This window comes from Rhamphochromis longiceps, linkage group LG3 (genome assembly GCF_057381845.1).
Source record: "Rhamphochromis longiceps isolate RC_006_pf linkage group LG3, R_longiceps_female_GT1.1, whole genome shotgun sequence".
Classification (NCBI taxonomy): domain Eukaryota; kingdom Metazoa; phylum Chordata; class Actinopteri; order Cichliformes; family Cichlidae; genus Rhamphochromis; species Rhamphochromis longiceps.
This window is the reverse complement of record NC_140559.1, coordinates 66171974-66187136: the sequence shown is the minus strand read 5'-3', so window position 1 is coordinate 66187136 and position 15163 is coordinate 66171974. Positions and strand designations below refer to the sequence as shown.

At 58.0% G+C, this 15163-nt stretch overlaps 10 non-coding genes across 10 annotated transcripts; all 10 read right to left on the bottom strand.

Annotated features, from left to right (window-relative positions):
• Positions 1–1797: 1797 nt before the first annotated feature.
• On the bottom strand, positions 1798–1916 carry LOC146676110 (5S ribosomal RNA). The gene has a single exon (XR_014911109.1). It is a non-coding gene; the product is annotated as a 5S ribosomal RNA (ribosomal RNA).
• A 1223-nt stretch (positions 1917–3139) lies between these two features.
• LOC146676109 (5S ribosomal RNA) lies at positions 3140–3258 on the bottom strand. The gene has a single exon (XR_014910865.1). It is a non-coding gene; the product is annotated as a 5S ribosomal RNA (ribosomal RNA).
• A 1182-nt stretch (positions 3259–4440) lies between these two features.
• LOC146676108 (5S ribosomal RNA) lies at positions 4441–4559 on the bottom strand. Its single transcript, XR_014911107.1, has one exon. It is a non-coding gene; the product is annotated as a 5S ribosomal RNA (ribosomal RNA).
• A 1223-nt stretch (positions 4560–5782) lies between these two features.
• Positions 5783–5901, bottom strand: LOC146676107 (5S ribosomal RNA). The gene has a single exon (XR_014910864.1). It is a non-coding gene; the product is annotated as a 5S ribosomal RNA (ribosomal RNA).
• A 1182-nt stretch (positions 5902–7083) lies between these two features.
• Positions 7084–7202, bottom strand: LOC146676106 (5S ribosomal RNA). The gene has a single exon (XR_014911106.1). It is a non-coding gene; the product is annotated as a 5S ribosomal RNA (ribosomal RNA).
• A 1297-nt stretch (positions 7203–8499) lies between these two features.
• LOC146676105 (5S ribosomal RNA) lies at positions 8500–8618 on the bottom strand. Its single transcript, XR_014911105.1, has one exon. It is a non-coding gene; the product is annotated as a 5S ribosomal RNA (ribosomal RNA).
• A 1461-nt stretch (positions 8619–10079) lies between these two features.
• Positions 10080–10198, bottom strand: LOC146676104 (5S ribosomal RNA). Its single transcript, XR_014910863.1, has one exon. It is a non-coding gene; the product is annotated as a 5S ribosomal RNA (ribosomal RNA).
• An 825-nt stretch (positions 10199–11023) lies between these two features.
• On the bottom strand, positions 11024–11142 carry LOC146676103 (5S ribosomal RNA). The gene has a single exon (XR_014910861.1). It is a non-coding gene; the product is annotated as a 5S ribosomal RNA (ribosomal RNA).
• Positions 11143–13114: 1972 nt separating this feature from the next.
• Positions 13115–13233, bottom strand: LOC146676102 (5S ribosomal RNA). Its single transcript, XR_014911104.1, has one exon. It is a non-coding gene; the product is annotated as a 5S ribosomal RNA (ribosomal RNA).
• Positions 13234–14535: 1302 nt separating this feature from the next.
• Positions 14536–14654, bottom strand: LOC146676101 (5S ribosomal RNA). Its single transcript, XR_014911103.1, has one exon. It is a non-coding gene; the product is annotated as a 5S ribosomal RNA (ribosomal RNA).
• Positions 14655–15163: the final 509 nt, after the last annotated feature.

The following is a 15163-nucleotide window of genomic DNA, read 5'->3' as shown; positions in this document are numbered from 1 at the left end:
AGAAGCGCAGGGCCTGGTGTGATGTGAGTGGCCTGAGCAAGAGCAACAGGCCTTGGTGTGGTGTAAGTGGCCTCAGCCAGCAGCCACAGGCCCTGGTGTGGTGTAAGTCGCCTCAGCCAGAAGCCACAGGCACTGGTGTGGTGTAAGTGGCCTCAGCCAGCAGCAAAAGGGCCCTGGTGTGGTGTAAGTGGCCTCAGCCAGCAGCCACAGGCCCTGGTGTGGTGTAAGTGGCCTCAGCCAGCAGCCACAGGCCCTGGTGTGGTGTAGGTGGCCTCAGCCAGCAGCCACAGGCCCTGGTGTGGTGTAAGTGGCCTCAGCCAGCAGCCACAGGCCCTGGTGTGGTGTAAGTGGCCTCAGCCAGTGCCACAGGCCCTGGTGTGGTGTAAGTGGCCTGAGCAAGAGCCACAGACCCTGGTGTGGTGTAATTGGCCTCAGCCAGCAGCCACAGGCCCTGGTGTGGTGTAAGTGGCCTCAGCCAGAAGCCACAGGCACTGGTGTGGTGTAAGTGGCCTCAGCCAGCAGCAAAAGGGCCCTGGTGTGGTGTAAGTCGCCTCAGCCAGCAGCCACAGGCCCTGGTGTGGTGTAGGTGGCCTCAGCCAGCAGCCACAGGCCCTGGTGTGGTGTAAGTGGCCTCAGCCAGTGCCACAGGCCCTGGTGTGGTGTAAGTGGCCTGAGCAAGAGCCACAGGCCCTGGTGTGGTGTAAGTGGCCTCAGCCAGTGCCACAGGCCCTGGTGTGGTGTAAGTGGCCTGAGCAAGAGCCACAGACCCTGGTGTGGTGTAATTGGCCTCAGCCAGCAGCCACAGGCCCTGGTGTGGTGTAAGTCGCCTCAGCCAGAAGCCACAGGCACTGGTGTGGTGTAAGTGGCCTCAGCCAGCAGCAAAAGGGCCCTGGTGTGGTTTAAGTCGCCTCAGCCAGCAGCCACAGGCCCTGGTGTGGTGTAAGTCGCCTCAGCCAGCAGCCACAGGCCCTGGTGTGGTGTAAGTGGCCACAGCAAGCAGCACAGGGCCTGGTTTGGTGAAGATGGCCTCGGCCAGAAGCGCAGGGCCTGGTGTGATGTGAGTGGCCTGAGCAAGAGCCACAGGCCTTGGTGTGGTGTAAGTGGCCTCAGCCAGCAGCCACAGGCCCTGGTGTGGTGTAAGTCGCCTCAGCCAGAAGCCACAGGCACTGGTGTGGTGTAAGTGGCCTCAGCCAGCAGCAAAAGGGCCCTGGTGTGGTGTAAGTGGCCTCAGCCAGCAGCCACAGGCCCTGGTGTGGTGTAGGTGGCCTCAGCCAGCAGCCACAGGCCCTGGTGTGGTGTAAGTGGCCTCAGCCAGCAGCCACAGGCCCTGGTGTGGTGTAAGTGGCCTCAGCCAGTGCCACAGGCCCTGGTGTGGTGTAAGTGGCCTGAGCAAGAGCCACAGGCCCTGGTGTGGTGTAAGTGGCCTGAGCAAGAGCCACAGACCCTGGTGTGGTGTAAGTGGCCTCAATAGCAACTAAGGCCCTGGTGTGGTGTAAGTGGCTTCAGCCAGCAGCCACAGGCTCTGTTGTGGTGTAACTGGCCTCAGCCAGCAGCCACAGGCCCTGGTGTGGTGTAAGTGGCCTCAGCCAGAGCCACAGGCCCTGATGTGGTGTAAGTGGCCCCAGCCGGTCACTCAGGCCCTTGTGTGGTGTAGGTTGCATCAGCTAGCAGCACAAGACATTGGAAAAGAGCCAAAAGCAGTGTCGTTAATGTGCCCTCATTAATGGGCAGCTGCTTTTGGTCTTTTAATACACCCCTTCTCTGGATCAAAAGCGGTTCAATGACATGAAAATGAAAGGCTTACAGCACCAGGTATTCCCAGGCAGTCTCCCATCCAAGTACTAACCAAGCCCAGCCCTGCTTAGCTTCCGAGATCAGACGAGGTCGGGCGTGCTCAGGGTGGTATGGCCGTAAGCTGCTGGCTCCAGCACAATGTCTCAATTTATGGATTCAAGTGATTAGGTGGCAAGTACCTGAAGTTACGAAGACAATCCTATAACCATACCTGCATGTTTGCATAATACCCTAACCCAAAGGCTCAGTTTGGCATTTATCCAACAGCACAGGCCCTGGATTGTTGAAGATGGCCTCAGGAACCAGCACAGGGCCTGGTGTGTTGTACATGGCCACAGCAAGCAGCACAGGGCCTGGTTTGGTGAAGATGGCCTCGGCCAGAAGCGCAGGGCCTGGTGTGATGTGAGTGGCCTGAGCAAGAGCAACAGGCCTTGGTGTGGTGTAAGTGGCCTCAGCCAGCAGCCACAGGCCCTGGTGTGGTGTAAGTCGCCTCAGCCAGAAGCCACAGGCACTGGTGTGGTGTAAGTGGCCTCAGCCAGCAGCAAAAGGGCCCTGGTGTGGTGTAAGTGGCCTCAGCCAGCAGCCACAGGCCCTGGTGTGGTGTAGGTGGCCTCAGCCAGCAGCCACAGGCCCTGGTGTGGTGTAAGTGGCCTCAGCCAGCAGCCACAGGCCCTGGTGTGGTGTAAGTGGCCTCAGCCAGCAGCCACAGGCCCTGGTGTGGTGTAAGTGGCCTCAGCCAGTGCCACAGGCCCTGGTGTGGTGTAAGTGGCCTGAGCAAGAGCCACAGACCCTGGTGTGGTGTAATTGGCCTCAGCCAGCAGCCACAGGCCCTGGTGTGGTGTAAGTCGCCTCAGCTAGAAGACACAGGCACTGGTGTGGTGTAAGTGGCCTCAGCCAGCAGCAAAAGGGCCCTGGTGTGGTGTAAGTCGCCTCAGCCAGCAGCCACAGGCCCTGGTGTGGTGTAGGTGGCCTCAGCCAGCAGCCACAGGCCCTGGTGTGGTGTAAGTGGCCTCAATAGCAACTAAGGCCCTGGTGTGGTGTAAGTGGCTTCAGCCAGCAGCCACAGGCTCTGTTGTGGTGTAACTGGCCTCAGCCAGCAGCAAAAGGGCCCTGGTGTGGTGTAAGTGGCCTCAGCCAGAGCCACAGGCCCTGATGTGGTGTAAGTGGCCCCAGCCGGTCACTCAGGCCCTGGTGTGGTGTAGGTGGCATCAGCTAGCAGCACAAGACATTGGAAAAGAGCCAAAAGCAGTGTCGTTAATGTGCCCTCATTAATGGGCAGCTGCTTTTGGTCTTTTAATACACCCCTTCTCTGGATCAAAAGCGGTTCAATGACATGAAAATGAAAGGCTTACAGCACCAGGTATTCCCAGGTAGTCTCCCATCCAAGTACTAACCAAGCCCAGCCCTGCTTAGCTTCCGAGATCAGACGAGGTCGGGCGTGCTCAGGGTGGTATGGCCGTAAGCTGCTGGCTCCAGCACAATGTCTCAATTTATGGATTCAAGTGATTAGGTGGCAAGTACCTGAAGTTACGAAGACAATCCTATAACCATACCTGCATGTTTGCATAATACCCTAACCCAAAGGCTCAGTTTGGCATTTATCCAACAGCACAGGCCCTGGATTGTTGAAGATGGCCTCAGGAACCAGCACAGGGCCTGGTGTGTTGTACATGGCCACAGCAAGCAGCACAGGGCCTGGTTTGGTGAAGATGGCCTCGGCCAGAAGCGCAGGGCCTGGTGTGATGTGAGTGGCCTGAGCAAGAGCAACAGGCCTTGGTGTGGTGTAAGTGGCCTCAGCCAGCAGCCACAGGCCCTGGTGTGGTGTAAGTCGCCTCAGCCAGAAGCCACAGGCACTGGTGTGGTGTAAGTGGCCTCAGCCAGCAGCAAAAGGGCCCTGGTGTGGTGTAAGTGGCCTCAGCCAGCAGCCACAGGCCCTGGTGTGGTGTAAGTGGCCTCAGCCAGCAGCCACAGGCCCTGGTGTGGTGTAAGTGGCCTCAGCCAGCAGCCACAGGCCCTGGTGTGGTGTAAGTGGCCTCAGCCAGTGCCACAGGCCCTGGTGTGGTGTAGGTGGCCTGAGCAAGAGCCACAGACCCTGGTGTGGTGTAATTGGCCTCAGCCAGCAGCCACAGGCCCTGGTGTGGTGTAAGTCACCTCAGCTAGAAGACACAGGCACTGGTGTGGTGTAAGTGGCCTCAGCCAGCAGCAAAAGGGCCCTGGTGTGGTGTAAGTCGCCTCAGCCAGCAGCCACAGGCCCTGGTGTGGTGTAGGTGGCCTCAGCCAGCAGCCACAGGCCCTGGTGTGGTGTAAGTGGCCTCAATAGCAACTAAGGCCCTGGTGTGGTGTAAGTGGCTTCAGCCAGCAGCCACAGGCTCTGTTGTGGTGTAACTGGCCTCAGCCAGCAGCCACAGGCCCTGGTGTGGTGTAAGTGGCCTCAGCCAGAGCCACAGGCCCTGATGTGGTGTAAGTGGCCCCAGCCGGTCACTCAGGCCCTTGTGTGGTGTAGGTTGCATCAGCTAGCAGCACAAGACATTGGAAAAGAGCCAAAAGCAGTGTCGTTAATGTGCCCTCATTAATGGGCAGCTGCTTTTGGTCTTTTAATACACCCCTTCTCTGGATCAAAAGCGGTTCAATGACATGAAAATGAAAGGCTTACAGCACCAGGTATTCCCAGGCAGTCTCCCATCCAAGTACTAACCAAGCCCAGCCCTGCTTAGCTTCCGAGATCAGACGAGGTCGGGCGTGCTCAGGGTGGTATGGCCGTAAGCTGCTGGCTCCAGCACAATGTCTCAATTTATGGATTCAAGTGATTAGGTGGCAAGTACCTGAAGTTACGAAGACAATCCTATAACCATACCTGCATGTTTGCATAATACCCTAACCCAAAGGCTCAGTTTGGCATTTATCCAACAGCACAGGCCCTGGATTGTTGAAGATGGCCTCAGGAACCAGCACAGGGCCTGGTGTGTTGTACATGGCCACAGCAAGCAGCACAGGGCCTGGTTTGGTGAAGATGGCCTCGGCCAGAAGCGCAGGGCCTGGTGTGATGTGAGTGGCCTGAGCAAGAGCAACAGGCCTTGGTGTGGTGTAAGTGGCCTCAGCCAGCAGCCACAGGCCCTGGTGTGGTGTAAGTCGCCTCAGCCAGAAGCCACAGGCACTGGTGTGGTGTAAGTGGCCTCAGCCAGCAGCAAAAGGGCCCTGGTGTGGTGTAAGTGGCCTCAGCCAGCAGCCACAGGCCCTGGTGTGGTGTAGGTGGCCTCAGCCAGCAGCCACAGGCCCTGGTGTGGTGTAAGTGGCCTCAGCCAGCAGCCACAGGCCCTGGTGTGGTGTAAGTGGCCTCAGCCAGCAGCCACAGGCCCTGGTGTGGTGTAAGTGGCCTCAGCCAGTGCCACAGGCCCTGGTGTGGTGTAAGTGGCCTGAGCAAGAGCCACAGACCCTGGTGTGGTGTAATTGGCCTCAGCCAGCAGCCACAGGCCCTGGTGTGGTGTAAGTCGCCTCAGCTAGAAGACACAGGCACTGGTGTGGTGTAAGTGGCCTCAGCCAGCAGCAAAAGGGCCCTGGTGTGGTGTAAGTCGCCTCAGCCAGCAGCCACAGGCCCTGGTGTGGTGTAGGTGGCCTCAGCCAGCAGCCACAGGCCCTGGTGTGGTGTAAGTGGCCTCAATAGCAACTAAGGCCCTGGTGTGGTGTAAGTGGCTTCAGCCAGCAGCCACAGGCTCTGTTGTGGTGTAACTGGCCTCAGCCAGCAGCAAAAGGGCCCTGGTGTGGTGTAAGTGGCCTCAGCCAGAGCCACAGGCCCTGATGTGGTGTAAGTGGCCCCAGCCGGTCACTCAGGCCCTGGTGTGGTGTAGGTGGCATCAGCTAGCAGCACAAGACATTGGAAAAGAGCCAAAAGCAGTGTCGTTAATGTGCCCTCATTAATGGGCAGCTGCTTTTGGTCTTTTAATACACCCCTTCTCTGGATCAAAAGCGGTTCAATGACATGAAAATGAAAGGCTTACAGCACCAGGTATTCCCAGGTAGTCTCCCATCCAAGTACTAACCAAGCCCAGCCCTGCTTAGCTTCCGAGATCAGACGAGGTCGGGCGTGCTCAGGGTGGTATGGCCGTAAGCTGCTGGCTCCAGCACAATGTCTCAATTTATGGATTCAAGTGATTAGGTGGCAAGTACCTGAAGTTACGAAGACAATCCTATAACCATACCTGCATGTTTGCATAATACCCTAACCCAAAGGCTCAGTTTGGCATTTATCCAACAGCACAGGCCCTGGATTGTTGAAGATGGCCTCAGGAACCAGCACAGGGCCTGGTGTGTTGTACATGGCCACAGCAAGCAGCACAGGGCCTGGTTTGGTGAAGATGGCCTCGGCCAGAAGCGCAGGGCCTGGTGTGATGTGAGTGGCCTGAGCAAGAGCAACAGGCCTTGGTGTGGTGTAAGTGGCCTCAGCCAGCAGCCACAGGCCCTGGTGTGGTGTAAGTCGCCTCAGCCAGAAGCCACAGGCACTGGTGTGGTGTAAGTGGCCTCAGCCAGCAGCAAAAGGGCCCTGGTGTGGTGTAAGTGGCCTCAGCCAGCAGCCACAGGCCCTGGTGTGGTGTAAGTGGCCTCAGCCAGCAGCCACAGGCCCTGGTGTGGTGTAAGTGGCCTCAGCCAGCAGCCACAGGCCCTGGTGTGGTGTAAGTGGCCTCAGCCAGTGCCACAGGCCCTGGTGTGGTGTAGGTGGCCTGAGCAAGAGCCACAGACCCTGGTGTGGTGTAATTGGCCTCAGCCAGCAGCCACAGGCCCTGGTGTGGTGTAAGTCACCTCAGCTAGAAGACACAGGCACTGGTGTGGTGTAAGTGGCCTCAGCCAGCAGCAAAAGGGCCCTGGTGTGGTGTAAGTCGCCTCAGCCAGCAGCCACAGGCCCTGGTGTGGTGTAGGTGGCCTCAGCCAGCAGCCACAGGCCCTGGTGTGGTGTAAGTGGCCTCAATAGCAACTAAGGCCCTGGTGTGGTGTAAGTGGCTTCAGCCAGCAGCCACAGGCTCTGTTGTGGTGTAACTGGCCTCAGCCAGCAGCCACAGGCCCTGGTGTGGTGTAAGTGGCCTCAGCCAGAGCCACAGGCCCTGATGTGGTGTAAGTGGCCCCAGCCGGTCACTCAGGCCCTTGTGTGGTGTAGGTTGCATCAGCTAGCAGCACAAGACATTGGAAAAGAGCCAAAAGCAGTGTCGTTAATGTGCCCTCATTAATGGGCAGCTGCTTTTGGTCTTTTAATACACCCCTTCTCTGGATCAAAAGCGGTTCAATGACATGAAAATGAAAGGCTTACAGCACCAGGTATTCCCAGGCAGTCTCCCATCCAAGTACTAACCAAGCCCAGCCCTGCTTAGCTTCCGAGATCAGACGAGGTCGGGCGTGCTCAGGGTGGTATGGCCGTAAGCTGCTGGCTCCAGCACAATGTCTCAATTTATGGATTCAAGTGATTAGGTGGCAAGTACCTGAAGTTACGAAGACAATCCTATAACCATACCTGCATGTTTGCATAATACCCTAACCCAAAGGCTCAGTTTGGCATTTATCCAACAGCACAGGCCCTGGATTGTTGAAGATGGCCTCAGGAACCAGCACAGGGCCTGGTGTGTTGTACATGGCCACAGCAAGCAGCACAGGGCCTGGTTTGGTGAAGATGGCCTCGGCCAGAAGCGCAGGGCCTGGTGTGATGTGAGTGGCCTGAGCAAGAGCAACAGGCCTTGGTGTGGTGTAAGTGGCCTCAGCCAGCAGCCACAGGCCCTGGTGTGGTGTAAGTCGCCTCAGCCAGAAGCCACAGGCACTGGTGTGGTGTAAGTGGCCTCAGCCAGCAGCAAAAGGGCCCTGGTGTGGTGTAAGTGGCCTCAGCCAGCAGCCACAGGCCCTGGTGTGGTGTAGGTGGCCTCAGCCAGCAGCCACAGGCCCTGGTGTGGTGTAAGTGGCCTCAGCCAGCAGCCACAGGCCCTGGTGTGGTGTAAGTGGCCTCAGCCAGCAGCCACAGGCCCTGGTGTGGTGTAAGTGGCCTCAGCCAGTGCCACAGGCCCTGGTGTGGTGTAAGTGGCCTGAGCAAGAGCCACAGACCCTGGTGTGGTGTAATTGGCCTCAGCCAGCAGCCACAGGCCCTGGTGTGGTGTAAGTCGCCTCAGCTAGAAGACACAGGCACTGGTGTGGTGTAAGTGGCCTCAGCCAGCAGCAAAAGGGCCCTGGTGTGGTGTAAGTCGCCTCAGCCAGCAGCCACAGGCCCTGGTGTGGTGTAGGTGGCCTCAGCCAGCAGCCACAGGCCCTGGTGTGGTGTAAGTGGCCTCAATAGCAACTAAGGCCCTGGTGTGGTGTAAGTGGCCTCAGCCAGTGCCACAGGCCCTGGTGTGGTGTAAGTGGCCTGAGCAAGAGCCACAGGCCCTGGTGTGGTGTAAGTGGCCTGAGCAAGAGCCACAGACCCTGGTGTGGTGTAATTGGCCTCAATAGCAACTAATTCCCTGGTGTGGTGTAAGTGGCCTCAGCCAGAGCCACAGGCCCTGATGTGGTGTAAGTGGCCCCAGCCGGTCACTCAGGCCCTTGTGTGGTGTAGGTTGCATCAGCTAGCAGCACAAGACATTGGAAAAGAGCCAAAAGCAGTGTCGTTAATGTGCCCTCATTAATGGGCAGCTGCTTTTGGTCTTTTAATACACCCCTTCTCTGGATCAAAAGCGGTTCAATGACATGAAAATGAAAGGCTTACAGCACCAGGTATTCCCAGGCAGTCTCCCATCCAAGTACTAACCAAGCCCAGCCCTGCTTAGCTTCCGAGATCAGACGAGGTCGGGCGTGCTCAGGGTGGTATGGCCGTAAGCTGCTGGCGACAGCACAATGTCTCAATTTATGGATTCAAGTGATTAGGTGGCAAGTACCTGAAGTTACGAAGACAATCCTATAACCATACCTGCATGTTTGCATAATACCCTAACCCAAAGGCTCAGTTTGGCATTTATCCAACAGCACAGGCCCTGGATTGTTGAAGATGGCCTCAGGGACCAGCACAGGGCCTGGTGTGTTGTACATGGCCACAGCAAGCAGCACAGGGCCTGGTTTGGTGAAGATGGCCTCGGCCAGAAGCGCAGGGCCTGGTGTGATGTGAGTGGCCTGAGCAAGAGCAACAGGCCTTGGTGTGGTGTAAGTGGCCTCAGCCAGCAGCCACAGACCCTGGTGTGGTGTAAGTCGCCTCAGCCAGAAGCCACAGGCACTGGTGTGGTGTAAGTGGCCTCAGCCAGCAGCCACAGGCCCTGGTGTGGTGTAGGTGGCCTCAGCCAGCAGCCACAGGCCCTGGTGTGGTGTAAGTGGCCTCAGCCAGCAGCCACAGGCCCTGGTGTGGTGTAAGTGGCCTCAGCCAGCAGCCACAGGCCCTGGTGTGGTGTAAGTGGCCTCAGCCAGTGCCACAGGCCCTGGTGTGGTGTAAGTGGCCTGAGCAAGAGCCACAGACCCTGGTGTGGTGTAATTGGCCTCAGCCAGCAGCCACAGGCCCTGGTGTGGTGTAAGTCGCCTCAGCTAGAAGACACAGGCACTGGTGTGGTGTAAGTGGCCTCAGCCAGCAGCAAAAGGGCCCTGGTGTGGTGTAAGTCGCCTCAGCCAGCAGCCACAGGCCCTGGTGTGGTGTAAGTGGCCTCAGCCAGCAGCCACAGGCCCTGGTGTGGTGTAAGTCGCCTCAGCCAGAAGCCACAGGCACTGGTGTGGTGTAAGTGGCCTCAGCCAGCAGCAAAAGGGCCCTGGTGTGGTGTAAGTCGCCTCAGCCAGCAGCCACAGGCCCTGGTGTGGTGTAGGTGGCCTCAGCCAGCAGCCACAGGCCCTGGTGTGGTGTAAGTGGCCTCAGCCAGTGCCACAGGCCCTGGGGTGGTGTAAGTGGCCTGAGCAAGAGCCACAGGCCCTGGTGTGGTGTAAGTGGCCTCAGCCAGTGCCACAGGCCCTGGTGTGGTGTAATTGGCCTCAGCCAGCAGCCACAGGCCCTGGTGTGGTGTAGGTGGCCTCAGCCAGCAGCCACAGGCCCTGGTGTGGTGTAAGTGGCCTCAGCCAGCAGCCACAGGCCCTGGTGTGGTGTAAGTGGCCTCAGCCAGAGCCACAGGCCCTGATGTGGTGTAAGTGGCCCCAGCCGGTCACTCAGGCCCTTGTGTGGTGTAGGTTGCATCAGCTAGCAGCACAAGACATTGGAAAAGAGCCAAAAGCAGTGTCGTTAATGTGCCCTCATTAATGGGCAGCTGCTTTTGGTCTTTTAATACACCCCTTCTCTGGATCAAAAGCGGTTCAATGACATGAAAATGAAAGGCTTACAGCACCAGGTATTCCCAGGTAGTCTCCCATCCAAGTACTAACCAAGCCCAGCCCTGCTTAGCTTCCGAGATCAGACGAGGTCGGGCGTGCTCAGGGTGGTATGGCCGTAAGCTGCTGGCTCCAGCACAATGTCTCAATTTATGGATTCAAGTGATTAGGTGGCAAGTACCTGAAGTTACGAAGACAATCCTATAACCATACCTGCATGTTTGCATAATACCCTAACCCAAAGGCTCAGTTTGGCATTTATCCAACAGCACAGGCCCTGGATTGTTGAAGATGGCCTCAGGAACCAGCACAGGGCCTGGTGTGTTGTACATGGCCACAGCAAGCAGCACAGGGCCTGGTTTGGTGAAGATGGCCTCGGCCAGAAGCGCAGGGCCTGGTGTGATGTGAGTGGCCTGAGCAAGAGCAACAGGCCTTGGTGTGGTGTAAGTGGCCTCAGCCAGCAGCCACAGGCCCTGGTGTGGTGTAAGTCGCCTCAGCCAGAAGCCACAGGCACTGGTGTGGTGTAAGTGGCCTCAGCCAGCAGCAAAAGGGCCCTGGTGTGGTGTAAGTGGCCTCAGCCAGCAGCCACAGGCCCTGGTGTGGTGTAAGTGGCCTCAGCCAGCAGCCACAGGCCCTGGTGTGGTGTAGGTGGCCTCAGCCAGCAGCCACAGGCCCTGGTGTGGTGTAAGTGGCCTCAGCCAGCAGCCACAGGCCCTGGTGTGGTGTAAGTGGCCTCAGCCAGTGCCACAGGCCCTGATGTGGTGTAAGTGGCCCCAGCCGGTCACTCAGGCCCTTGTGTGGTGTAGGTTGCATCAGCTAGCAGCACAAGACATTGGAAAAGAGCCAAAAGCAGTGTCGTTAATGTGCCCTCATTAATGGGCAGCTGCTTTTGGTCTTTTAATACACCCCTTCTCTGGATCAAAAGCGGTTCAATGACATGAAAATGAAAGGCTTACAGCACCAGGTATTCCCAGGTAGTCTCCCATCCAAGTACTAACCAAGCCCAGCCCTGCTTAGCTTCCGAGATCAGACGAGGTCGGGCGTGCTCAGGGTGGTATGGCCGTAAGCTGCTGGCTCCAGCACAATGTCTCAATTTATGGATTCAAGTGATTAGGTGGCAAGTACCTGAAGTTACGAAGACAATCCTATAACCATACCTGCATGTTTGCATAATACCCTAACCCAAAGGCTCAGTTTGGCATTTATCCAACAGCACAGGCCCTGGATTGTTGAAGATGGCCTCAGGAACCAGCACAGGGCCTGGTGTGTTGTACATGGCCACAGCAAGCAGCACAGGGCCTGGTTTGGTGAAGATGGCCTCGGCCAGAAGCGCAGGGCCTGGTGTGATGTGAGTGGCCTGAGCAAGAGCAACAGGCCTTGGTGTGGTGTAAGTGGCCTCAGCCAGCAGCCACAGGCCCTGGTGTGGTGTAAGTCGCCTCAGCCAGAAGCCACAGGCACTGGTGTGGTGTAAGTGGCCTCAGCCAGCAGCAAAAGGGCCCTGGTGTGGTGTAAGTGGCCTCAGCCAGCAGCCACAGGCCCTGGTGTGGTGTAGGTGGCCTCAGCCAGCAGCCACAGGCCCTGGTGTGGTGTAAGTGGCCTCAGCCAGCAGCCACAGGCCCTGGTGTGGTGTAAGTGGCCTCAGCCAGCAGCCACAGGCCCTGGTGTGGTGTAAGTGGCCTCAGCCAGTGCCACAGGCCCTGGTGTGGTGTAAGTGGCCTGAGCAAGAGCCACAGACCCTGGTGTGGTGTAATTGGCCTCAGCCAGCAGCCACAGGCCCTGGTGTGGTGTAAGTCGCCTCAGCTAGAAGACACAGGCACTGGTGTGGTGTAAGTGGCCTCAGCCAGCAGCAAAAGGGCCCTGGTGTGGTGTAAGTCGCCTCAGCCAGCAGCCACAGGCCCTGGTGTGGTGTAGGTGGCCTCAGCCAGCAGCCACAGGCCCTGGTGTGGTGTAAGTGGCCACAGCAAGCAGCACAGGGCCTGGTTTGGTGAAGATGGCCTCGGCCAGAAGCGCAGGGCCTGGTGTGATGTGAGTGGCCTGAGCAAGAGCCACAGGCCTTGGTGTGGTGTAAGTGGCCTCAGCCAGCAGCCACAGGCCCTGGTGTGGTGTAAGTCGCCTCAGCCAGAAGCCACAGGCACTGGTGTGGTGTAAGTGGCCTCAGCCAGCAGCAAAAGGGCCCTGGTGTGGTGTAAGTGGCCTCAGCCAGCAGCCACAGGCCCTGGTGTGGTGTAGGTGGCCTCAGCCAGCAGCCACAGGCCCTGGTGTGGTGTAAGTGGCCTCAGCCAGCAGCCACAGGCCCTGGTGTGGTGTAGGTGGCCTCAGCCAGCAGCCACAGGCCCTGGTGTGGTGTAAGTGGCCTCAGCCAGTGCCACAGGCCCTGGTGTGGTGTAAGTGGCCTGAGCAAGAGCCACAGGCCCTGGTGTGGTGTAAGTGGCCTGAGCAAGAGCCACAGACCCTGGTGTGGTGTAATTGGCCTCAATAGCAACTAATGCCCTGGTGTGGTGTAGGTGGCCTCAGCCAGCAGCCACAGGCCCTGGTGTGGTGTAAGTGGCCTCAGCCAGCAACCACAGGCCCTGGTGTGGTGTAAGTGGCCTCAGCCAGTGCCACAGGCCCTGGTGTGGTGTAAGTGGCCTGAGCAAGAGCCACAGGCCCTGGTGTGGTGTAAGTGGCCTGAGCAAGAGCCACAGACCCTGGTGTGGTGTAATTGGCCTCAATAGCAACTAATGCCCTGGTGTGGTGTAGGTGGCCTCAGCCAGCAGCCACAGGCCCTGGTGTGGTGTAAGTGGCCTCAGCCAGCAGCCACAGGCCCTGGTGTGGTGTAAGTGGCCTCAGCCAGAGCCACAGGCCCTGATGTGGTGTAAGTGGCCCCAGCCGGTCACTCAGGCCCTTGTGTGGTGTAGGTTGCATCAGCTAGCAGCACAAGACATTGGAAAAGAGCCAAAAGCAGTGTCGTTAATGTGCCCTCATTAATGGGCAGCTGCTTTTGGTCTTTTAATACACCCCTTCTCTGGATCAAAAGCGGTTCAATGACATGAAAATGAAAGGCTTACAGCACCAGGTATTCCCAGGCAGTCTCCCATCCAAGTACTAACCAAGCCCAGCCCTGCTTAGCTTCCGAGATCAGACGAGGTCGGGCGTGCTCAGGGTGGTATGGCCGTAAGCTGCTGGCTCCAGCACAATGTCTCAATTTATGGATTCAAGTGATTAGGTGGCAAGTACCTGAAGTTACGAAGACAATCCTATAACCATACCTGCATGTTTGCATAATACCCTAACCCAAAGGCTCAGTTTGGCATTTATCCAACAGCACAGGCCCTGGATTGTTGAAGATGGCCTCAGGAACCAGCACAGGACCTGGTTTGGTGAAGATGGCCTCGGCCAGAAGCGCAGGGCCTGGTGTGAAGTGAGTGGCCTGAGCAAGAGCAACAGGCCTTGGTGTGGTGTAAGTGGCCTCAGCCAGCAGCCACAGGCCCTGGTGTGGTGTAAGTCGCCTCAGCCAGCAGCCACAGGCACTGGTGTGGTGTAAGTGGCCTCAGCCAGCAGCAAAAGGGCCCTGGTGTGGTGTAAGTGGCCTCAGCCAGCAGCCACAGGCCCTGGTGTGGTGTAGGTGGCCTCAGCCAGCAGCCACAGGCCCTGGTGTGGTGTAAGTGGCCTCAGCCAGCAGCCACAGGCCCTGGTGTGGTGTAAGTGGCCTCAGCCAGCAGCCACAGGCCCTGGTGTGGTGTAAGTGGCCTCAACCAGTGCCACAGGCCCTGGTGTGGTGTAAGTGGCCTGAGCAAGAGCCACAGACCCTGGTGTGGTGTAATTGGCCTCAGCCAGCAGCCACAGGCCCTGGTGTGGTGTAAGTGGCCTCAGCCAGAAGCCACAGGCACTGGTGTGGTGTAAGTGGCCTCAGCCAGCAGCAAAAGGGCCCTGGTGTGGTGTAAGTCGCCTCAGCCAGCAGCCACAGGCCCTGGTGTGGTGTAGGTGGCCTCAGCCAGCAGCCACAGGCCCTGGTGTGGTGTAAGTGGCCTCAGCCAGTGCCACAGGCCCTGGTGTGGTGTAAGTGGCCTGAGCAAGAGCCACAGGCCCTGGTGTGGTGTAAGTGGCCTCAGCCAGTGCCACAGGCCCTGGTGTGGTGTAATTGGCCTCAGCCAGCAGCCACAGGCCCTGGTGTGGTGTAGGTGGCCTCAGCCAGCAGCCACAGGCCCTGGTGTGGTGTAAGTGGCCTCAGCCAGCAGCCACAGGCCCTGGTGTGGTGTAAGTGGCCTCAGCCAGAGCCACAGGCCCTGATGTGGTGTAAGTGGCCCCAGCCGGTCACTCAGGCCCTTGTGTGGTGTAGGTTGCATCAGCTAGCAGCACAAGACATTGGAAAAGAGCCAAAAGCAGTGTCGTTAATGTGCCCTCATTAATGGGCAGCTGCTTTTGGTCTTTTAATACACCCCTTCTCTGGATCAAAAGCGGTTCAATGACATGAAAATGAAAGGCTTACAGCACCAGGTATTCCCAGGCAGTCTCCCATCCAAGTACTAACCAAGCCCAGCCCTGCTTAGCTTCCGAGATCAGACGAGGTCGGGCGTGCTCAGGGTGGTATGGCCGTAAGCTGCTGGCTCCAGCACAATGTCTCAATTTATGGATTCAAGTGATTAGGTGGCAAGTACCTGAAGTTACGAAGACAATCCTATAACCATACCTGCATGTTTGCATAATACCCTAACCCAAAGGCTCAGTTTGGCATTTATCCAACAGCACAGGCCCTGGATTGTTGAAGATGGCCTCAGGGACCAGCACAGGGCCTGGTGTGTTGTACATGGCCACAGCAAGCAGCACAGGGCCTGGTTTGGTGAAGATGGCCTCGGCCAGAAGCGCAGGGCCTGGTGTGATGTGAGTGGCCTGAGCAAGAGCAACAGGCCTTGGTGTGGTGTAAGTGGCCTCAGCCAGCAGCCACAGGCCCTGGTGTGGTGTAAGTCGCCTCAGCCAGAAGCCACAGGCACTGGTGTGGTGTAAGTGGCCTCAGCCAGCAGCAAAAGGGCCCTGGTGTGGTGTAAGTGGCCTCAGCCAGCAGCCACAGGCCCTGGTGTGGTGTAAGTGGCCTCAGCCAGTGCCACAGGCC